Genomic DNA, 19,287 nt, shown 5'->3' with positions numbered 1-19,287 from the left:
CGAGACGGACGCGCGCAGCTCTTGTCATATATCACAACTATGCAGTGTTTTCAGCCACATAACGTTTCTTTTAAGGTTTCAGACATTTAAATACGCATAAGCACCATTAAAACAATATATTTAGAGTTTATAAAATACACACTGATGTCAGACATCAGTGGAAGCAGCAATAACAATACATTCAAATACAATTTGCCGACATTTATTCATATCAGACACACATAATGGGCCTAAGTAACTATAAAGTTTACTCTTCCAGTTCACCAGCCATTTACTTGCTTATATACTCAGCAAAAAAAGAAACGTCCTCTGACTTTCAACTGTTTTTACTTTCAGTAAACTTAATGTGTAAATATTTGTATGAACACTAAAAGAGTCAACACCATAAGACATAAACTAAAATGTTTGACAATGTGTCCCTGAATGAAGGGAGGCTCAAAATCAAAAGTACCAGTCAGTATCTGGTGTGGCCACCAGCTGCTTGAAGTACTGCAGTGCATCTCCTCCTCATGGACTGGACCAGATTTGTCAGTTCTTGCTGTGAGATGTTACCCCACTCTTCCACCAAGGCACCTGCAAGTTCCTGGACATTTCTGGGGGGAATGGCCCTAGCCCTCACCCTGCGATCCAACAGGTCCCAGACGTGCTCAACACGTGGTCTTCCACTGCGAGGATGATCAGCTGTCCTTCCTGTCTCCCTGTAGCGCTGTCTCAGGCGTCTCACAGTGCGGACATGGCAATTTATTGCCCTAGCCACATCAGCAGTCCTCATGCCTCCCTGCAGCATGCCTAATGCACGTTCACGCAGATGAGCAGGGAACCTGGGCATCTTTCTTTGGTGTTTTTCACAGTCGGTAGACAAGTCTCTTTAGTGTCCTGCGTTTTTAGAACTGTGACCTTAAATGCCTACTTTTTGTAAGCTGTTAAGGTCTTAACGACCATTCCACAGGTGCATGTTAATTAATTGATTATGGTTAATTGAACATGCATGGAAAACATTGTTTAAACCCTTTACAATGAAGATCTGTAAAGTTATTTGGATTTTTACAACATTATTGTTGAAATGCACAGTCCTGAAAAAGGGACGTTTCTTTTTTTGCTGAGTATACATGTCAAGACATAATAATATGGGGGACATTGGGGGTATTTTCAGTCAGCTCCAGTCCACTACAATTTAGAGTGGTTTAGGCACGGGTCATTTCCCACGTTCTGCTCCATCTCGCGCACAGTTGAGTGTCCAAGCCGTGTCTCGTGTGCAGTCGTGTCCATCATCTTTCAATGATATCTTTCAAAGTATACTAAACCACGGATGCACATGGATCACTGAGTTCGACACATGCGCAATAAAACATTTTCTTTAGTATTACCAAACATCATGTCATCTATGGGACATTCGCTGGGCAGGATCGAAGAAGAAAAATAGTGCATCCACCATTGCAACATAGTTCAGAAGATGCACCAAGAGAACAGGAATTAAAAAACGATGGGGAAAGCATGCCTCTGGGTTTATTCGTCTTGTTTTTGAATCACTATTTACACTCTTCTTTGACGACTGCACATTGTGCTCAGTACTGTACATATTGCCACCTAGTGGGCTCTTCTGTCTTGCTTGCGCATGCGCTGTTGCATATGCACCATCTGTGCGGTCTCGAAATTTTGGCTGCCTGCAGACGGGGTGTGCGGCTGGCCACGAGCCTGCCTCATGACGAAAATTATGAATGTCAAATTCACAAACGAGGACGGCCGAAGAATACCCGGGGCTTCAGTGATCACAAAAATTCAGCTGCAGGCTGCCACTGTTCAGAGAGCAAAGCTAACTTACACAGAAGAGATTTTTTTGTTCAGCACATAAAAATGAACTACTTAATTTCAGACTGCGGTGATGTGGTTTCTCCACTGCATGGATCTTCATGTGTATCTTCAGGTGACTTTTTGACTCTTTCCTCACTGATCACACGTGTGCAGCTTCTCTCTGCTGTGGATCCTCTCATGTGTTTTCAGATTTGATGATACACTGAATCTCTTGTCACAGTATGAACACTTGTAAGGTTTTTCTCCAGTGTGAATTCTCTGGTGGCGTTTTAAATGGTTTGCTGTAGTAAAAGTCTTCTCACACTCAAAGCACATGTACTCTCTCACACCAGTGTGTGTTTTCTCATGTTTATGTAAACTATAAAACAGTGAAAAACTCTTTCCACACACAGAACATGAATGTGGCTTCTCCTTTGTATGAACTCTCAGGTGTCTCTTCAGGTCTGATGACCCTAGAAATGATTTGTCACATTGATTGCATGTGTGTGGCTTCTCTCCGGTGTGAACTTTCATATGACTCTTAAGATTTCCTGTTTGTGTGAATCTCTCCCCACATTGATCACATGTGAATGGCTTCTCTCCTGTATGAACTCTCATGTGAACATCAAGATTTCTTTTGGTTGAGAAACTCTTTCCACACTGATCGCATGTGTGTGGCTTCTCTCCTGTGTGGATCCTCATGTGTGCTTTAAGGTTTGCTGATTGACTGAAACTCTTCCCACATTGATCACATGTGTGTGGCTTCTCTCCAGTGTGAACTTTCATATGACTCTTAAGATGTCCTTTTTGTGTGAAACTCATCCCACACTGATCACATGTGAACGGCTTCTCTCCTATATGAACTCTAATGTGAATCTCAAGATGTTGTTTGGTTGAGAAACTCTTCCCACATTGATCACATGTGAACGGTTTCTCTCCAGTGTGGATCCTCATGTGAACTTCAAGACTTTGTTTGGTTGAGAAACTCTTTCCACACTGATCACATGTGAACGGCTTCACTCCGGTGTGAATTCTCATGTGAACTTCAAGACTTTGTTTGGTTGAGAAACTCTTTCCACACTGAGTGCAGGTTGTAGATTTCTTGGCTCTCGTTTTCTTTAGAAATGTATTTTTAGTCTTTGAGCAACTCAAAGGTTTTTCTCCAGGTTTGTCATGATGTTCCTCCACTTCACTCAGTTCTTCACTCTCCTCCTTCACTTCTATCAGCTCTGAAATGAAAGAGAAAAAAAATCATTTAATTTTCAATAAATCAAAATAATTTAAAGGGAGAAATATAAAGTTAAAGGTGATAAAATTGAGACTTGTTGTGATAGACAACTGCTACAAAACATTACGATCATTTTGATGCATTTGCATAAATTAGTTGCATATGTCCCTGAAACTTTAACATTAATCTTCCAATCGTAAAGGACCAGCTGTCGTTCCAGCGACAGAATCCAGTGGTCTGGTGAAGGTATAATGTGTGTACGTCTTTTCAGCGCTCCTGTGAAGTTCACTTAATTTTAGAATTTAGTCTCAATTTTACTTTACCTGCTTGTTTAATCTGACTCCAATTTCAAATGTTTTTACATCAAGATTTACTGAATTAAGACAATCAGCACTGAATGGACGTCTTCTGGCTACAGAATTTCCCAAATCGCTGCTCTGCCACCTTCCCTTAAATAATTCTTAATCATTTATAAATAATATTATAAAAAATATTATGAAAATAAAGAAAACATTGCTCTGAAATATTTTCAATCAATGACAAAATGATCTAATGTGATATTAACAGCCATATTTTTACATTTGATATTTAATTTATTTTCCTAAAACTGTGTAATTATTAAGGGCTGTTCACAGTAGACTTCTCCTTCCACTGACTTCCTTTCATACACATGTGAATGTAAGACACTGGAAACACAAGATCATATATTTTCAAATTTTGTAGTGATTATTATTTGTTATTTATGTTTCTAAAAATATATCACGTCATATCTTGATGGTTACTGTGTCTGTAGAAAGTTCACTTGCTCAAAGTCTAGACTGACTGCATCTTTAAATGTGTTATCACATTTATCTCCTACATGCAGAGATGGGCGTAAATACATGGAAATGTATTTAAAATACAAATACAAAATACTGTGTGGAAAAATTTATTTAAATACAAATACAAAATACCGTGTGGGAAAATGTATTTAAATACAAATACAGTATTTTGTATTTTGAAAATACACAAAATACATGTGAAATTGAAGATTCGGTGCAGGTATCCCTATTAGGCTTAAATCTATCTGGGCCTATTCTGAATGCCAAAAAGCATTTAGATGTGTGCAACTACATAGAAACTTTCGTTTTAATTTTATATACCTCTTCCCTTCCCCTGCACTGTAGGAAATAAAAAAAACTACAAAAAAGAAATAATATTTAACTTTTATTATGTTTTATCACCAGAAAGCTAAAGAGAAAGCGGAAAGTCCTATCAATGTAAACGATTTAGAAAAAGTTCCATCGATTCACAATTTATATCATCGCTACGAATCTACGATATTGTCATATGATATCACCCATCCAACATGCAGTAACGTTAATGCTTCAAACACATTTGACAAGCTACTTTAATCAACAAGTAGCACATCCTCACCTTATTCCAGAAAAGTATGACGTTCGGACGAGCTCATTAATATGACGTTGTAACATGCACTCGTCTCACTGAACATCTCACTGACAAATTAATTTTTTGCTATTAAATCCATTCATTTTAAGACGCAGACGAGGCGTAGACGTCACGCAGACGTCACGTAAATCACGTGTGGCAGTGAGGTGTTGAGTCAGACGTTCACGCGTGATTCACGTGTAGCAGTGAAGTTATTTATTTATTTTTTCGCTAACACGTATCAGAATACGGTCCTCACACGGCTCAGTGCAGTGTGTGAGCCAATGCACAATTTACCTGCACTTCATTCACTGCTCTCAATAGAGTGCCTCAGGGATGACGCGTTTTTGTAGGCAAAACCCGGAAGCGAGTTAGCATTTTAGGACTTCTGGTTCCAACGCCGTCAAGTCTATGGGTTTTTTGAATGGGTTTTTGCTAAATCGCCTGAAATAAGGTCTGTGGTAAACAAAGCCTCTAAATACTTTCACGTTTTGATCTATGACATAAAACACACCAGTTATAACCCACTTGTGATTTTTTAATCTTTTACTGTGTCTTAAAATCGGCGGTTGCTAACAAATTGCTAAAAGGGACTATTTCCTTTGGCGGGGACTTTAGACTTCATCATTAAAAACGGGACATTTGGACAGCATTTCTCATGAAAAAGTGGAAAAGAATTCATACACAGAGCAAATCATAATCAGCGAGCATGTTTATAAATAAAGTTGTTTTCTAAATAAAGTTTGAGGAAGCTTTGTGGTGACGAAGTTGATCCGCGACCATGGTGTGCTGTAGTCCGTTTATAGCCTACTGTTAGCCTTTTATATCTGACCACTTTATTTAGGCTTCAAAATCTATAAATGTTGTGTTAACTTGTAAAGATTATCTTGCTAGACAAAACGTGTAAGTGTCATAACCCTTTGTTAAACACAGAGCTTATTTTCTGCGATTTTCCAAAAGTCTATGGGAAAAATGAATAGGCTTTCAATCGAGGGAACCCGTGCGCCGCTAACTTCCGGGTTGGCCTACAAAAACACGTCATCCCTGGGGCACTCTATGGACGTGACATCTATTTAATTAATCTTTGCTTGTTTGGTACACAATCCACTGATCATAAAGCTTAAAAAAAACGTATCTTAGGTTTTCTCAACGATATCTGGTTGTCCTGCATCTTCAATAAACAAGTTAAAGTTAGTCCATAATGCAGCTGCTAGAATTCTTGCCAGTAGTTTTTACTTCTAATAAAGCTCAAATTAGTGTATGGAATGTGCTGGAAACCCTTGCAGCAAACGCAGATGTCACGTAGACGTCACGTCCAGGCAGTCGAACTGTAATGTGGCAGACGCAGACGTCACGTTCGGCAGATGCAGACGTGACATTCAGTGAGACGAGTGCATGTTGCAACGTCATATTAATGAGCTCATCCGAACGCCATAGAAAAGTTGCCAATCCAAGGCTGGGTTGTACAGCTGCGGCTCACGTGCATGAATGTTGGGAGGGAGGGAGGGGCGTGTCTGGTCTGAACTAGTTGATGTATGAAAACAACACCCTGATAAAGAGGTTGACTATCTCAAAGTATTTTGAGTATTTTGAAAATACAAAAATACTCATCTTAAATGTATTTAAATACAAATTACATTTGATTTTTTCCAAAGGCTTTAAAATACAAAATACAAAATAGCATTTTGTATTTCAAATACGTATTTTAAATACATGTATCTGAAATACTGCCCATCCCTGCCTACATGATTCACTCAACCCTGTTACTTCTGACATGATTTTCCTTCTTTTGAAAACAGAAGATTTCTTAAAACTGTGACACCCAGGAAGTGACATCATCTGGGCTTTTTTCTACAGCATGATGGGAGGACAAGAAAATAATCCCAATCCATTGTCTCAGTTTTTACACAAATTAATGACTGCATTCATCAACCCTGTTACCAAAGTTACTGTAAGAAGAGATTTTGATCAAGTTACACTCACAACCCTGTCAGCCATTCTGGAAAGTTCATTTACTTCATACATTTTGGTGTTTATTCCTAAAATTAGCAATGTTGTAAACTGTATTGAAAATCCCTAAATTCTGGTAACACTCCTGGAAATTGTGAAGCAGATATGAAACAAATGTAAAATACGTAAATATTTAGTTTGATCTGATGTTGACAATCAGTATTAAGTTTCTCAAACTTCCCTTTACTGAGCTTCTGTTGGAAAAGACAATTGTGTATCATTTCATAGTTTAGCTGTAAATCTGCAAATTAACTGCAAATCACTGATGATGTGAGTGATGTGGGAGGAGCTTTACTGATGATGTGACTGCTGTGGGAGGAGCTTCACTGGTTGTGCCCTGTAGTGGGCGGAGCTTCACTGACTGAACTACAGATTGGTTGGAGGAGCTGATCTGCCCAAAGAGACCAGAAATCAAATTTTAGTGTCTGCATCAAATTAAATGTACAAAAGTGAATTTTAATAGAAAACCCATTAAATGCAAGTGACTTTTTTTTTTTGCTATATTAATCTCTTTTGTATTTCACCCTTAAACTAATTGCACTAATCATTTATATCCATCTATTTTAAAGCAAATGAGGCTAATTCAGAACATTTTGTTTCTCATTCTAACTTTATTTTGTTTCTTCATAAAAATAAAGGCAAATATCTAGAAAAGTAGTAAAGAACTGTAAGAAAAACATTTATGCCATGAATACAGAAATAAACATAACCAAGAAATCCCCCCCAGTCTGTTGACAGCAATAAAATGAGCTTTAAGTGTCAATTTACAGCAGATCTGAAGACATCAGCATAATAAATGAGGTGAAAACAGAAACTATTGACATGAAATAAAGAGTGTTTTCAGCAGTTTCTCTGTTAATATTGATGATCCTCAGACTATCAACACTCATTCAACAAGACATTCACATCATCTCACTTTATTCTGAGTGTTTGCTGATACACATTACACATTATTGGAGTTACAATAAATGAGAAAATCCTATAAAACTGCTCCATTGAAAGACAGTACTGTTATTTCTGATGATATAACATGAATAAAACATTAACACAAAAACAAGCACTAATGACACACATCTTCAACTACTGCTAAAGTAGAAGTAATTCTACCAGATCTTAGACCCCCTTAAATTTTTCACTCTTTGTTATATTGCAGCCATTTGCTAAAATCATTTGTTCATTTTTTCCTCATTAATGTACACACAGCACCCCATATTGACAGAAAAACACAGAATTGTTGACATTTTTGCAGATTTATTAAAAAAGAAAAACTGAAATATCACATGGTCCTAAGTATTCAGACCCTTTGCTGTGACACTCATATATTTAACTCAGGTGCTGTCCATTTCTTCTGATCACCCTTGAGATGGTTCTACACCTTCATTTGAGTCCAGCTGTGTTTGATTATACTGATTGGACTTGATTAGAAAAGCAACAAACCTGTCTATATAAGACCTTACAGCTCACAGTGCATGTCAGAGCAAATGAGAATCATGAGGTCAAAGAAACTGCCTGAAAAGCTCAGAGACAGAATTGTGGCAAGGCACAGATCTGGCCAAGGTTACAAAAAATGTCTGCTGCACTTAAGGTCCCTAAGAGCACAGTGGCCTCCATAATCCTTAAATGGAAGACACTTGGGACGACCAGAACCCTTCCTAGAGCTGGCCGTCCAGCCAAACTGAGCTATTGGGGGAGAAGAGCCTCGGTGAGAGAGGTAAAGAAGAACCAGTCGGGGCTTTATGGCAGAGTGGCCCAACGGAAGCCTCTCCTCAGTGCAAGACACATGAAAGCCCGCATGGAGTTTGCCAAGATGGTGAGAAATAAGATTCTCTGGTCTGATGAGACCAAGATAGAACTTTTTGGCCTTAATTCTAAGCGGTTTGTGTGGAGAAAACCAGGCGCTGCTCATCACCTGTCCAATACAGTCCCAACAGTGAAGCATGGTGGTGGCAGCATCATGCTGTGGGGGTGTTTTTCAGCTGCAGGGACAGGACGACTGGTTGCAATCGAGGGAAAGATGAATGCGGCCAAGTACAGGGATATCCTGGATGAAAACCTTCTCCAGAGTGCTCAGGACCTCAGACTGGGCCGAAGGTTTACCTTCCAACAAGACAATGACCCTAAGCACACAGCTAAAATAATGAAGGAGTGGCTTCACAACAACTCTGTGACTGTTCTTGAATGGCCCAGCCAGAGCCCTGACTTAATCCCAATTGAGCATCTCTGGAGAGACCTAAAAATGGCTGTCCACCAACGTTTACCATCCAACCTGACAGAACTGGAGAGGATCTGCAAGGAGGAATGGCAGAGGATCCCCAAATCCAGGTGTGAAAAACTTGTTGCATCTTTCCCAAAAAGACTCATGGCTGTATTAGATCAAAAGGGTGCTTCTACTAAATACTGAGCAAAGGGTCTGAATACTTAGGACCATGTGATATTTCAGTTTTTCTTTTTTAATAAATCTGCAAAAATGTCAACAATTCTGTGTTTTTCTGTCAATATGGGGAGCTGTGTGTACATTAATGAGAAAAAAAAGAACTTAAATGATTTTAGCAAATGGCTGCAATACTGAATACTTTCCGTACCCACTGTATTAAACTTTGACAAAGAGTAGCTTTTATTGTTATAATTGTGATTACATAATATTTAGATATAAATCCAACTTAACAATACTACTTTTAGTCAGTCAAATAGCAAATAGTGGAGCTCTGCAGCATTTATTGGTAAAAGTGATGTTTTTACATTTAAAACTGCATTTTCCAAAAGATGGGCAATAATCTTACACTAAACCATGTCAAATTATCCATTACTCCAATTTTTTCTGTAATTTAATTACAGTTACTTCTGAACTAAATACTGTGTTTAGAACAAGTATATACACTCACCTAAAGGATTATTAGGAACACCATACTAATAACTGTGTTTGACCCCCTTTCGCCTTCAGAACTGCCTTAATTCTACGTGGCATTGATTCAACAAGGTGCTGAAAGCATTCTTTAGAAATGTTGGCCCATATTGATAGGATAGTATCTTGCAGTTGATGGAGATTTGTGGGATGCACATCCAGGGCACGAAGCTCCCGTTCCACCACATCCCAAAGATGCTCTATTGGGTTGAGATCTGGTGACTGTGGGGGCCATTTTAGTACAGTGAACTCATTGTCATGTTCAAGAAACCAGTTTGAAATGATTCGAGCTTTGTGACATGGTGCATTATCCTGCTGGAAGTAGCCATCAGAGGATGGGTACATGGTGGTCATAAAGGGATGGACATGGTCAGAAACAATGCTCAGGTAGGCCGTCGCATTTAAACGATGCCCAATTGGCACTAAGGGGCCTAAAGTGTGCCAAGAAAACATCCCCCACACCATTACACCACCACCACCAGCCTGCACAGTGGTAACAAGGCATGATGGATCCATGTTCTCATTCTGTTTACGCAAAATTCTGAAAATCCCAGTAACTGAGCAGATTGTGAAATACTCAGACCGGCCCGTCTGGCACCAACAACCATGCCACGCTCAAAATTGCTTAAAATCACCTTTCTTTCCCATTCTGACATTCAGTTTGGAGTTTAGGAGATTGTCTTGACCAGGACCACACCCCTAAATGCATTGAAGCAACTGCCACGTGATTGGTTGATTAGATAATTGCATTAATAAGAAATTGAACAGGTGTTCCTAATAATCCTTTAGGTGAGTGTATAATACAATAGTGGATTTAACATCAAAATTAGGGCTGTCAATAGATTAAATTTTAATGGCAATTAATCACAGTTAATCTCACACTTATCAGGAAATTAAGCATACATCAAATTGAAGTGTGATTCTCACAAAACTGTATTTTTCAAGGTAAATTTAGGTCTGCAAGAGGACACTTGCAGACTCCAAAAGGATACCAAATAACTAAACGCTATGAGTCCAAATAATACATTTATATACACTAAAGCACACACACAATAAACACAGCAAAAAATGTTTGAGAATCCACAGTGTACAGTGTGGCAACAGTAAAGAGATACTGTAGTGTTACGATACTGAACAGAACCACATGGAGAAGCCAAAAAACCCTAAACCAACCTTGACCTGCATATATACTGAAGCACACAGCAACATTTACAGGACAAATCCAAACATTATCCTGTGTGTGAAAACAACGTGAATGTACTGAAATGTGTTTGTGCAGAAATACAACATGTTATCAGTGCGTCAAGAGAGAGAGAGCTCATACATGATTTGTTTTAATATAATGGACTAAAATAATGGACAAAATATCTTAATAGAACATGATCTTTACTTAATATTGCATAATTTACTTATGTAAAGTTGGTTTTATATTTGCACATTCGGACATCCGTATTCAATAGCCTTGTTAATCGCACTACATTGGACGTTCAGTGGACATTCACAAGTAAATATGCCATTAAAACAATACTTGCCTATTTTGATCGACTGTGAAAAATGTTGTAAGTTGACAATCGTTGGTTGTCAATATCATGTCGCTGCTTAAAATTCACAAACATTAATTTATTGCACATTTATTGGAAAGTCTGAATTCATCAGAAGTCCGAATAAAACCAACTTTACCCAAGTGCATAATTTTGACTCATACAGTGTATTGTTGGCTATTGCTACAAATATACCGTGCAACTTACGGTTTTGTGGTCTGGGGTCATATTTAATGGAAACATTGAATTTTAAAGTGATGTTGTCTTACAGGTGTGGAACGGCATGAAGGTAAGTAATAAATGACAGAATTTTGATTTTTGGGTGAACCCTTTAATTACAAGAAACCAGCCCTAAACCAAACCCTAACTCTTGCTCTACAGTAAGTCCACTTGAATGAAGCGACTGAGTGAATTCAGACACTGAGTGCGTCTGAAGGAAGGGCTGCTGATTTCACAGAGTTTGTGCTGCTGTTTAATAATCATTTGAAACTGGAAATTCATTCAGCATCTGCAAACCTTAATTAAACCATTTCATGATCAATTAAACAGGAATTTATACCTGAATGATATTATGCTGGAATGAATTCTGTAATATTATCTGTAAGATTATACTTCTGTATATTCTCTTTCTGTAGAGCTGGACATTTTAATAATGATCAAATGACTGAGTTCAGCTGTGAGAATAAAACCAACCTGTTTGTTCCTCAGTTTCTTCATGTTTCACACTGAAAGCTTCTTCAATCTTTATTTCTTCAAACTCCTCTTTATTAAACTCAATCTTCATATCTTCAGTCTCCTCTTTAATAAACTCCATCTGTAAGAAGAGAATAATTAACAGAGTTAAAAATCTTCAATGACCTGTTGGACAAAACCAACACTCAAAACTAACACTTCAAATTAATAAACTTCATATTTCAGGCATTTATGATCTACATTTGGTATTTAATTAATTATAGATTATATATTAAATGATTACACTGATGAAAACATTAGTTTGTTTGTTAGTGTTTGTTGTTCTCGTTCATGTTCACTGTTTGAGCAGCACGAGTCGTGATTCACTGAATCATTTCTCAAAGTGTTTGATTCAAGTGACTCGGAGTTGAAAAGTTCAGTTTCTCCATCATTACTCTCCAGAGACTGAACTCGTGTTCATGATAAACTGATGTATGATTTATAGAGAGAAAAATGAGACGCAGGTTTACTGTTTCTCATCAGTGGATATGAGTTTTATTCACACAAATATCTGTTAGATAAAGAATAACAATGTTACATTAAATAATAAATAAACTCATTTAACATCGCTGGTAAAACAAACTACAAAACTGTTTCTGTCGATTAAAATAGCTTAAATTCTTAAAACAAACCTTTTTTTCACCAGAATCAAAGCAGATGCAGGAGCGCGGCGCATTCTTATGACGTCATGTCGTCACTCCAAAATAAAAGTCACGCATTGTCTCCAATCACAGAAGTGCACAGAAATCCAACAATTTTACCAGATTTTTTTGTATATTAAAATTACAAATATGGTAAGAACAATGTTTAAAAAAAATATCTGTGAAAAAACAGAAGGGGGATGTTTTGAATATTTTTTATTTATTTATTTATTTTTTTAAAACCACAGTGGAGCTATTCTATTTTTTGGCAGCTGTTACAGAAACATTTTTACAAAAAATCTTCTGATTTAACCTTGAGATTTGAAGTATTAGATAGTATTATTAGATAGTTATTAATAGAATAACGAGACACAAACCTTTAAATTCAATCGCATTTGGCCCCATTTATTTATGATCACAATAATACACGTTTACTTCAGATTTCATTAGATAGAATATAAGCCGGGCCGTACGCAGGGTTTCATAATTACCCTGGTCAGAAAATGTTTGTTTGTTTGGGGGGTACGGGGGCATGGTCCCCTAGAAAATTTAGATTTCCCTGGTGTACATATGTGCATTTTTAAGACGTTTTAAGGCCAACAAACAGGATATCAAATAGCTTTAAAACCATGTCAATAAATATAGTTGTGTGAAAAAGTGATTTTTTATTTTTTTGCATGTTTGTCACACTTTATTGTTTCAGATCATCAAACAAATTTAAATATGAATCAAAGATAACACAAGTAAACACAACATGCAGTTTTTAAATGAAGGTTTTTATTATGAAGGGAAAATAAAATCCAAACCCACATGTGCTTGCCCCCCGCTGTTAAAACATAACTTAAGTATCTAAAGATTAACGGTATTCTGCTCTGTTGCTTAAATGAACAACGAAGAATGAGATTTATTTGCTCACCCTCATGATTTTGCCCACATGACTGACTTCTGTGAAATACATTGTGAATCACTCAAGTGTCAGCAAACAGTGCGTGTAATTCACTAATTATTAATTCTGTCAGTTTTGGTGACAAAAAACCGAGTCCAGGGGTGTCCAATCCTGCTGCTGGAGGCCTGCACTGTCCTACAGAGTTCAGCTCACCTGAAGCAACTAATCAACTTCTTACTGGGCATACTAGAAACTTCCAGGCCACTGTGGAAGTCAATGGGGCTCGAAAACTGGTTACAAACAGTCTTCAAAATATCTTCCTTTGTCTTCAGCAAAGAAATGTTTACAGGTTTAGAATCAAGGGTGAGTAAATTTCATTTTTAGTTGAATTATCCCTTTAACTTTCACTGACATCTTAAAATAAATAAATAAATATCATAATAGAAGTAAGGACTAGTCCTATCTTAAGCTAAGCCCTGTCTGTGAAATCTTCCAATTAATACCAAGGTATAAAACCAGCATCTTCCCTCTTCCTGTTGTTAGTTCTTCCGGCATCCCTCCTCCTCCTTTTTGTACAGTTTTGCCTGTTATGGGGGGGCAATCGGAGCTCGAGTAGAATATCCATTCCGAGCCCCTCTATAGACGACAGCGAGCCAAATCTGTTTACCACTTAAGATTATATATGGGCATATGAACTCCTGAATTAAATATTGTCGAAATGGGTTCCAGATATTTGTAAATATGGACATAGTTTTCTTATTGGTGTATGTATATAATGTGATGTATTCTGTAAGAATATTAATCCAGTGTTTAATATGTATAACATTTTTGGATTTCCAGTTTAGTAGAATTATTTTCTTGGCTATAGTTGAGAAATAAGAAGAGTATCTTTATATTTGATTGGGAGATCATGGACTTCTCTACTGTTGCCGTGTGATTTTGAGTTAACCCATGTGACCATGATTTCTCTCTGCTTGTCACAGTTGCATTTTTATACCATTTTCTCATGTTATATTATGAATGTTTTTCTTTGTAAATTGTAAACTGTGTCTGCGCATATATGATAATAAATGAATTTTGATCTGTATCAAGTTATAATCTGTATCACTGCTTTCCCTGGTAGCTCAGACCAAGAGGGCACTTTTCCTGACCTACTGCTACATCTACTGGGGCCTGTTTGCTCTGTAGCTCATAGGTGTCCCTGTCAATCCTCTCAGTAACTCCAAATCCTCATCTGTCACTTCAGTCAAGGCTCTGCAATATACAAAATTCTTGTCTACTTGTGTCATAAAAGGACTGGTACTCCAATGCCACAGTATGTTTCATGGTTTACCATATTTGGTATTTATAAAGTATAAAAAACAACTCACCTGTCATTGCTGTAGTGACAGAAGACGGGTTTCTGTTTTCGGTTTGTCTGTCTTCGCCTTCATCACCACAACATCTGTTACTGCCAGCGGTGTTATTTTTCTGCCTCTTGGCTATGCCACTGTTGGGGCAGGTTTGTGGAGGACTGGACTGACACACTACTAACATGTTTGGCTTTACAGAGGTCCAGGGTATAACTCTCAAAATCTCAAGATCAAGTTAGTATGGCATGTATTTTGTGGATGTTTGTTAAAATTTGATTCTGAATGAGTTTGATACCTGTTCTGTACCTGAAAATCTCATGTAAAGCCAACATAAACTTGAAAATCACTGTTTATTTCATTTGTTTATTCTGTTGTATTTATTTATGCTATTACTCGTAATTTGATTATTTGTTACTATTTTATTAGTTGCAGTACTTGTGTAACAATATTTAAAATTTAAGTGAGTTAATCTAGTAGTTTTTGGTGTCATAACCTTATTCCTAATGTAACCTTGCCCAGGTAATGAGCTTACAGGTATATCATGTATGGAATAAACCAGCAGTCAAGATGATTTAGTACAACAAGCTTTTACACAGCAGTTTTATTAAAACACTAAAATACACTCCAGCATAAACACAATAAAGAAAAAAAATAGTGAGAGTACACTAAAAAAAACAAGCACTTAACAAAGAGTTAAAAACTCATTAAACCCCACATCGGCTACACAATAGCATACAAAACTCTAAAATAAACATAACAATCGGTGCCAGTCCTACAATAAAAATGTACACATTAAGATTTTCTAAAACAAAAAAACAATTAATCAAACTACAGATTCAGCTACTACCTTGTTGTCTTAGTAGTGCGTGCTCTGATATAATAGTCATCAGCCCCGGTCCTTTTCTTAGTTGGTTGTACTATCCACTGAAATATTAGTCATCAGTTCCGCTCCTGAATCACATACTGCAACAAGAAGGAACATAACATTATACTTAGAAAACAAACAAACCCATAACAAAACAGGTGCTACCTTGCTTTAGCCGCTCACGTTATCCACTGCTATATTAAGCATCAACTCGCTCCCGAACAAACAAAGAGCCCAGCATCCCGTTCCTGTTGTTTTTCTGATTATTTATCTTCCCTTTAAAATGGTTATTCACCTGATTAATATGTGCGGCAATCATTGGTCTCAACCCCTTTTCCGGTCGTACCTCACCAATTCTCCCCCAGGTCCTAGTGTCACCCTACCACACTAACCTTATTTATTTAGGTTACATGTATCAAAAACAGCAAAAATAATAACTAGGTTTATTTTATAGGCCCATTATGTTTTTTTTTTTTTTTATTGTGGGGCCAGTGAACCTGCTGCATGACTGGATTTAATAGGGGAAACTGGGAAAACGCGAGTAAAACAAACAATTACACTAAAGATTGGGCTCGAAAGTGTTCCATACAACATGTCAAATAAACTTAATCCATGGATATTGACATGCAGCCAGGGGCCGGTTGCATAAACCATTTAGACTAGTCTTAAAAGTTAAATCAATGTTTTCTTGAAGAGTGGTCCTAATTTTTTAAGTCTGTTACATAAAAAGGTAGATTGGTGTAATTGGAATTGGAAAAATAACATTGATTACCCTTTGGTTAACAGCAAGTTGGTCAAACTAGTTCTTAAGACACAGTCTTAATATAGCGACTAAGTTTATGCAACTGGCCCCAGGTGTCGTGTTTTCTGCCATTTATATGTGCCTGATTTCAACGCCGTGGAAACAATTAAAGCAAATTTGCCTGTGAAAGCTTTATATAACTACAATATAGGTGTAACGAAGGGGACTCACAGGCAGGGATCCAATTGCAGCGTTTTATTAATAACAAGAGTGGTCGTACAGGCAGGGTCAAAACAGGAACAAACAGGAACAGTGAGGAACAGGCAGAGTCGTAGTCAAGGGACAGGCAATGATCAGGACAGGCAGCAATGGGTCAATAACGAGAAACAGGCAGGAATGATAACAAGCAGGCAGACAGGATATAAACGCTCAGAAATGACACAGTAGTAATCAAGACTTCGCAAACTGGTGGTGTGAGTGTGAGTCCTTTATAGTCCTGATAATGAACTGCAGCTGGGTGTGGTGATCAGTGTGGTGTGCTAGGGTGGATGTGGCAACAGGTGATAGGTGGAGTGAGTGCATGTGATAGACAGAGGGGATGATGGGAAACGTAGTCCGGAACTGACAGGATTCGTGACAATAGGTAGGTTTAAATTAGAGTAATCACTTATATCAATGTTATATCGTCATATTGTCCAGCCCTAAAACTTGTATAGTTTTTGACAGTGTTTATTTAAAAATGCCCAATAATGCAGAATATAAGATGGTAAATATTTAGTTGATCAGTTGTCAACACAATATATAACAATACAATATATAGTATATGATTTTACCTCAAGACCCAACAATCTGACACAAAATGATAACTGCAAATCCATGTTTCTCTGCTGGAGTCCAGCTGTTTCTTTGAATTACACTGACCGGAGACAGATGGACAGGCTCTCTGCAGGTGGAATAGAGCGCCTGTAGTAGTGTCCTGGGCTGCTTTAAATGCCCTTCCCTCGCTAACTTCCCTCAGTCTCGTTGACTCAGATGTACATCACTGCTTGCGTTGCACGAGTGCTCACTACTGGCGGAACCTTTGCAATGGGCTGAACTGGAACGTCCTAAGCTCTTGATCACTTGAAATCTGCAATGGAGCTGATTTATTATTTTTTTCCCCTTACAAAATTGTTTAATACAGCATTCTATATGTATATATGTGTGTTTTAAATACTTTAAAAAAGAATTATTATATATACAAATAGAGTTGTTTGTGGTGGGTAAATTGGCTTGCATTGTGGGTTTTGGAGCTGCCTGAAGTGTACATATGAAGTAGACTCGTTCCCTCAGTCAAAATCGAGTCCATATAAACTTGAACGCACTTCAAGTGGGCTAAATAAGCTGCTTGGAATCTTAAGAAAACATGGACATACACTTCCAAAAGACAGAACACTGCTAGCAACCCCGTCAGGGTTTGAAATTAAGAATATATGTGGTGGCCAGTATACATACTATGGGTTAGAGCTGGGAATTCTCCAGTACCTTTCCCAAAACCCATCATTTACAGGCAGTATAGACATTACTATCAATATAGATGGTCTGCCAATATTCAAGTCCAGTAAAACATTTTTGGAGTATTCTTGCAAAACTGGATAAGGCTGAGCCATTTCTGGTTGCCCTATACTATGGCAATAGCAAGAATGATGCCAGCTGTGTTTGCCAGGCAGCCAACATCTCTCATTGAACTGGATCGTTGGAAAGCAACAGAACTACGGCAATTTCTGTTGTATACAGGACCACTTGTGTTGCAGGTTGTGTTGTTGGATGTGTTGAATTGGAATGTATTGGATGAAAATGATGCCAGAAGAGGACTTCTGGAACATTTTGTAGATACCTCTTCTGAACTGTATGTTGAAACTGTTTCCAACATACAACATCCAGAGTGGACACAAACACATCAAACACATTGCTGATGATGTTTTCAACTTCAAGTGCTCCTTGAATGAGTTGTCCTGCTTTCCGTTTGAGAACCACCTTCAGTCCATAAAAAATTGGGTTGAAAGAGCAAAAATCCAGTTGTTCAGGTCACTAAAAGATTGGCAGAAAAGGCAAACACACAACATGAAGCAATGGAGGCGCAAACCGTTCTCCATATCGGCCAAGGCACCAAATCCCTGCTTCATGCTGGAGACAGAGCAAATTGTGTTTGTGAGGGAAAAGAGGCAAGATGGAATGTTGGTTGTGGATGTTATCGACCCAAAGGTCACGAAGCAGCTATTTTATTTGATCTACCTTGCGAGTCAAAGCTGATTAACACTGTATATATGGTGGAAAGTGACCTTAGCACAATGAAGAGGAAGCTTTTGGAGGCAACGGATCTGCATAGGAAGGCTGTGTGTTTACCACATGCACAGGGATTTGCCATATTCCCCCTTCTCCATATCTTCAAGGATTAACTGAAACTTGGTCCTGTCTACCCTTTCTGGATGAGAATATTGCAGATATCAGTTAATAAACAAGCACAAATATGCCTATATAATCAAAAAAATGTCATTCTTGTATTTGATTATAGGACTGTCATTCATTCACTGTTTTTCACTGAGTGAAGATCACATAGCAAATCTTTCATTAGTCCCTTCCACAGGCCATTATGTCTCAAAGACTAAGGAATGCACCAAAAAAGAAAAGTTATGAAGACTATGTACAAGGTTTGTTCAATTTTCACCTTTCAGTTTCTGCTACAATTTTGTTGATGCAGGTCAAAATCTCAGAATTGATTTGATAATACCATGGCAATATTGCAATTGATTTTAGAGATGAGCTCATCTGAGTCCTTGCTGCCATCACCACCACCAAAGAAGCGCAAGGGTAGTTGTGCTGTTTATTTTGTTTGTAAAACTGGTTTACAAAAGTTTTAAGATGTGCTATAACAAATTTATATGCATTTGAATTTGTAACTACACTGTAAAAAATTAAATTACCATTTGTACAACATAGGCTACTGTGCTTTTTGAGTCACATATATTAGGAATTGTGAATAACTGTGAATCTACATAAAAATACATGTTAGTCCAACAAAATTCACCAAAATGTCATAGCTACACATTAAACAAGTTTTCTGGACAAACATTTTTATGTTAAAGGGTTACTTCAGGATTTAGCATTAAGCTTTGTATTAGTAGAATAC

The 19,287-nt window shown here is 37.6% G+C and overlaps 1 pseudogene; it reads right to left on the bottom strand.

Annotated features, from left to right (window-relative positions):
• Positions 1 to 2,065: 2,065 nt before the first annotated feature.
• Positions 2,066 to 11,618, bottom strand: LOC125253290 (annotated as a pseudogene).
• Positions 11,619 to 19,287: the final 7,669 nt, after the last annotated feature.

This window comes from Megalobrama amblycephala, linkage group LG18 (genome assembly GCF_018812025.1).
Source record: "Megalobrama amblycephala isolate DHTTF-2021 linkage group LG18, ASM1881202v1, whole genome shotgun sequence".
In the NCBI taxonomy this organism is placed as follows: domain Eukaryota; kingdom Metazoa; phylum Chordata; class Actinopteri; order Cypriniformes; family Xenocyprididae; genus Megalobrama; species Megalobrama amblycephala.
The sequence above is the reverse complement of the archived record's forward strand: the minus strand, read 5'-3'. Positions and strand labels throughout refer to the sequence as shown.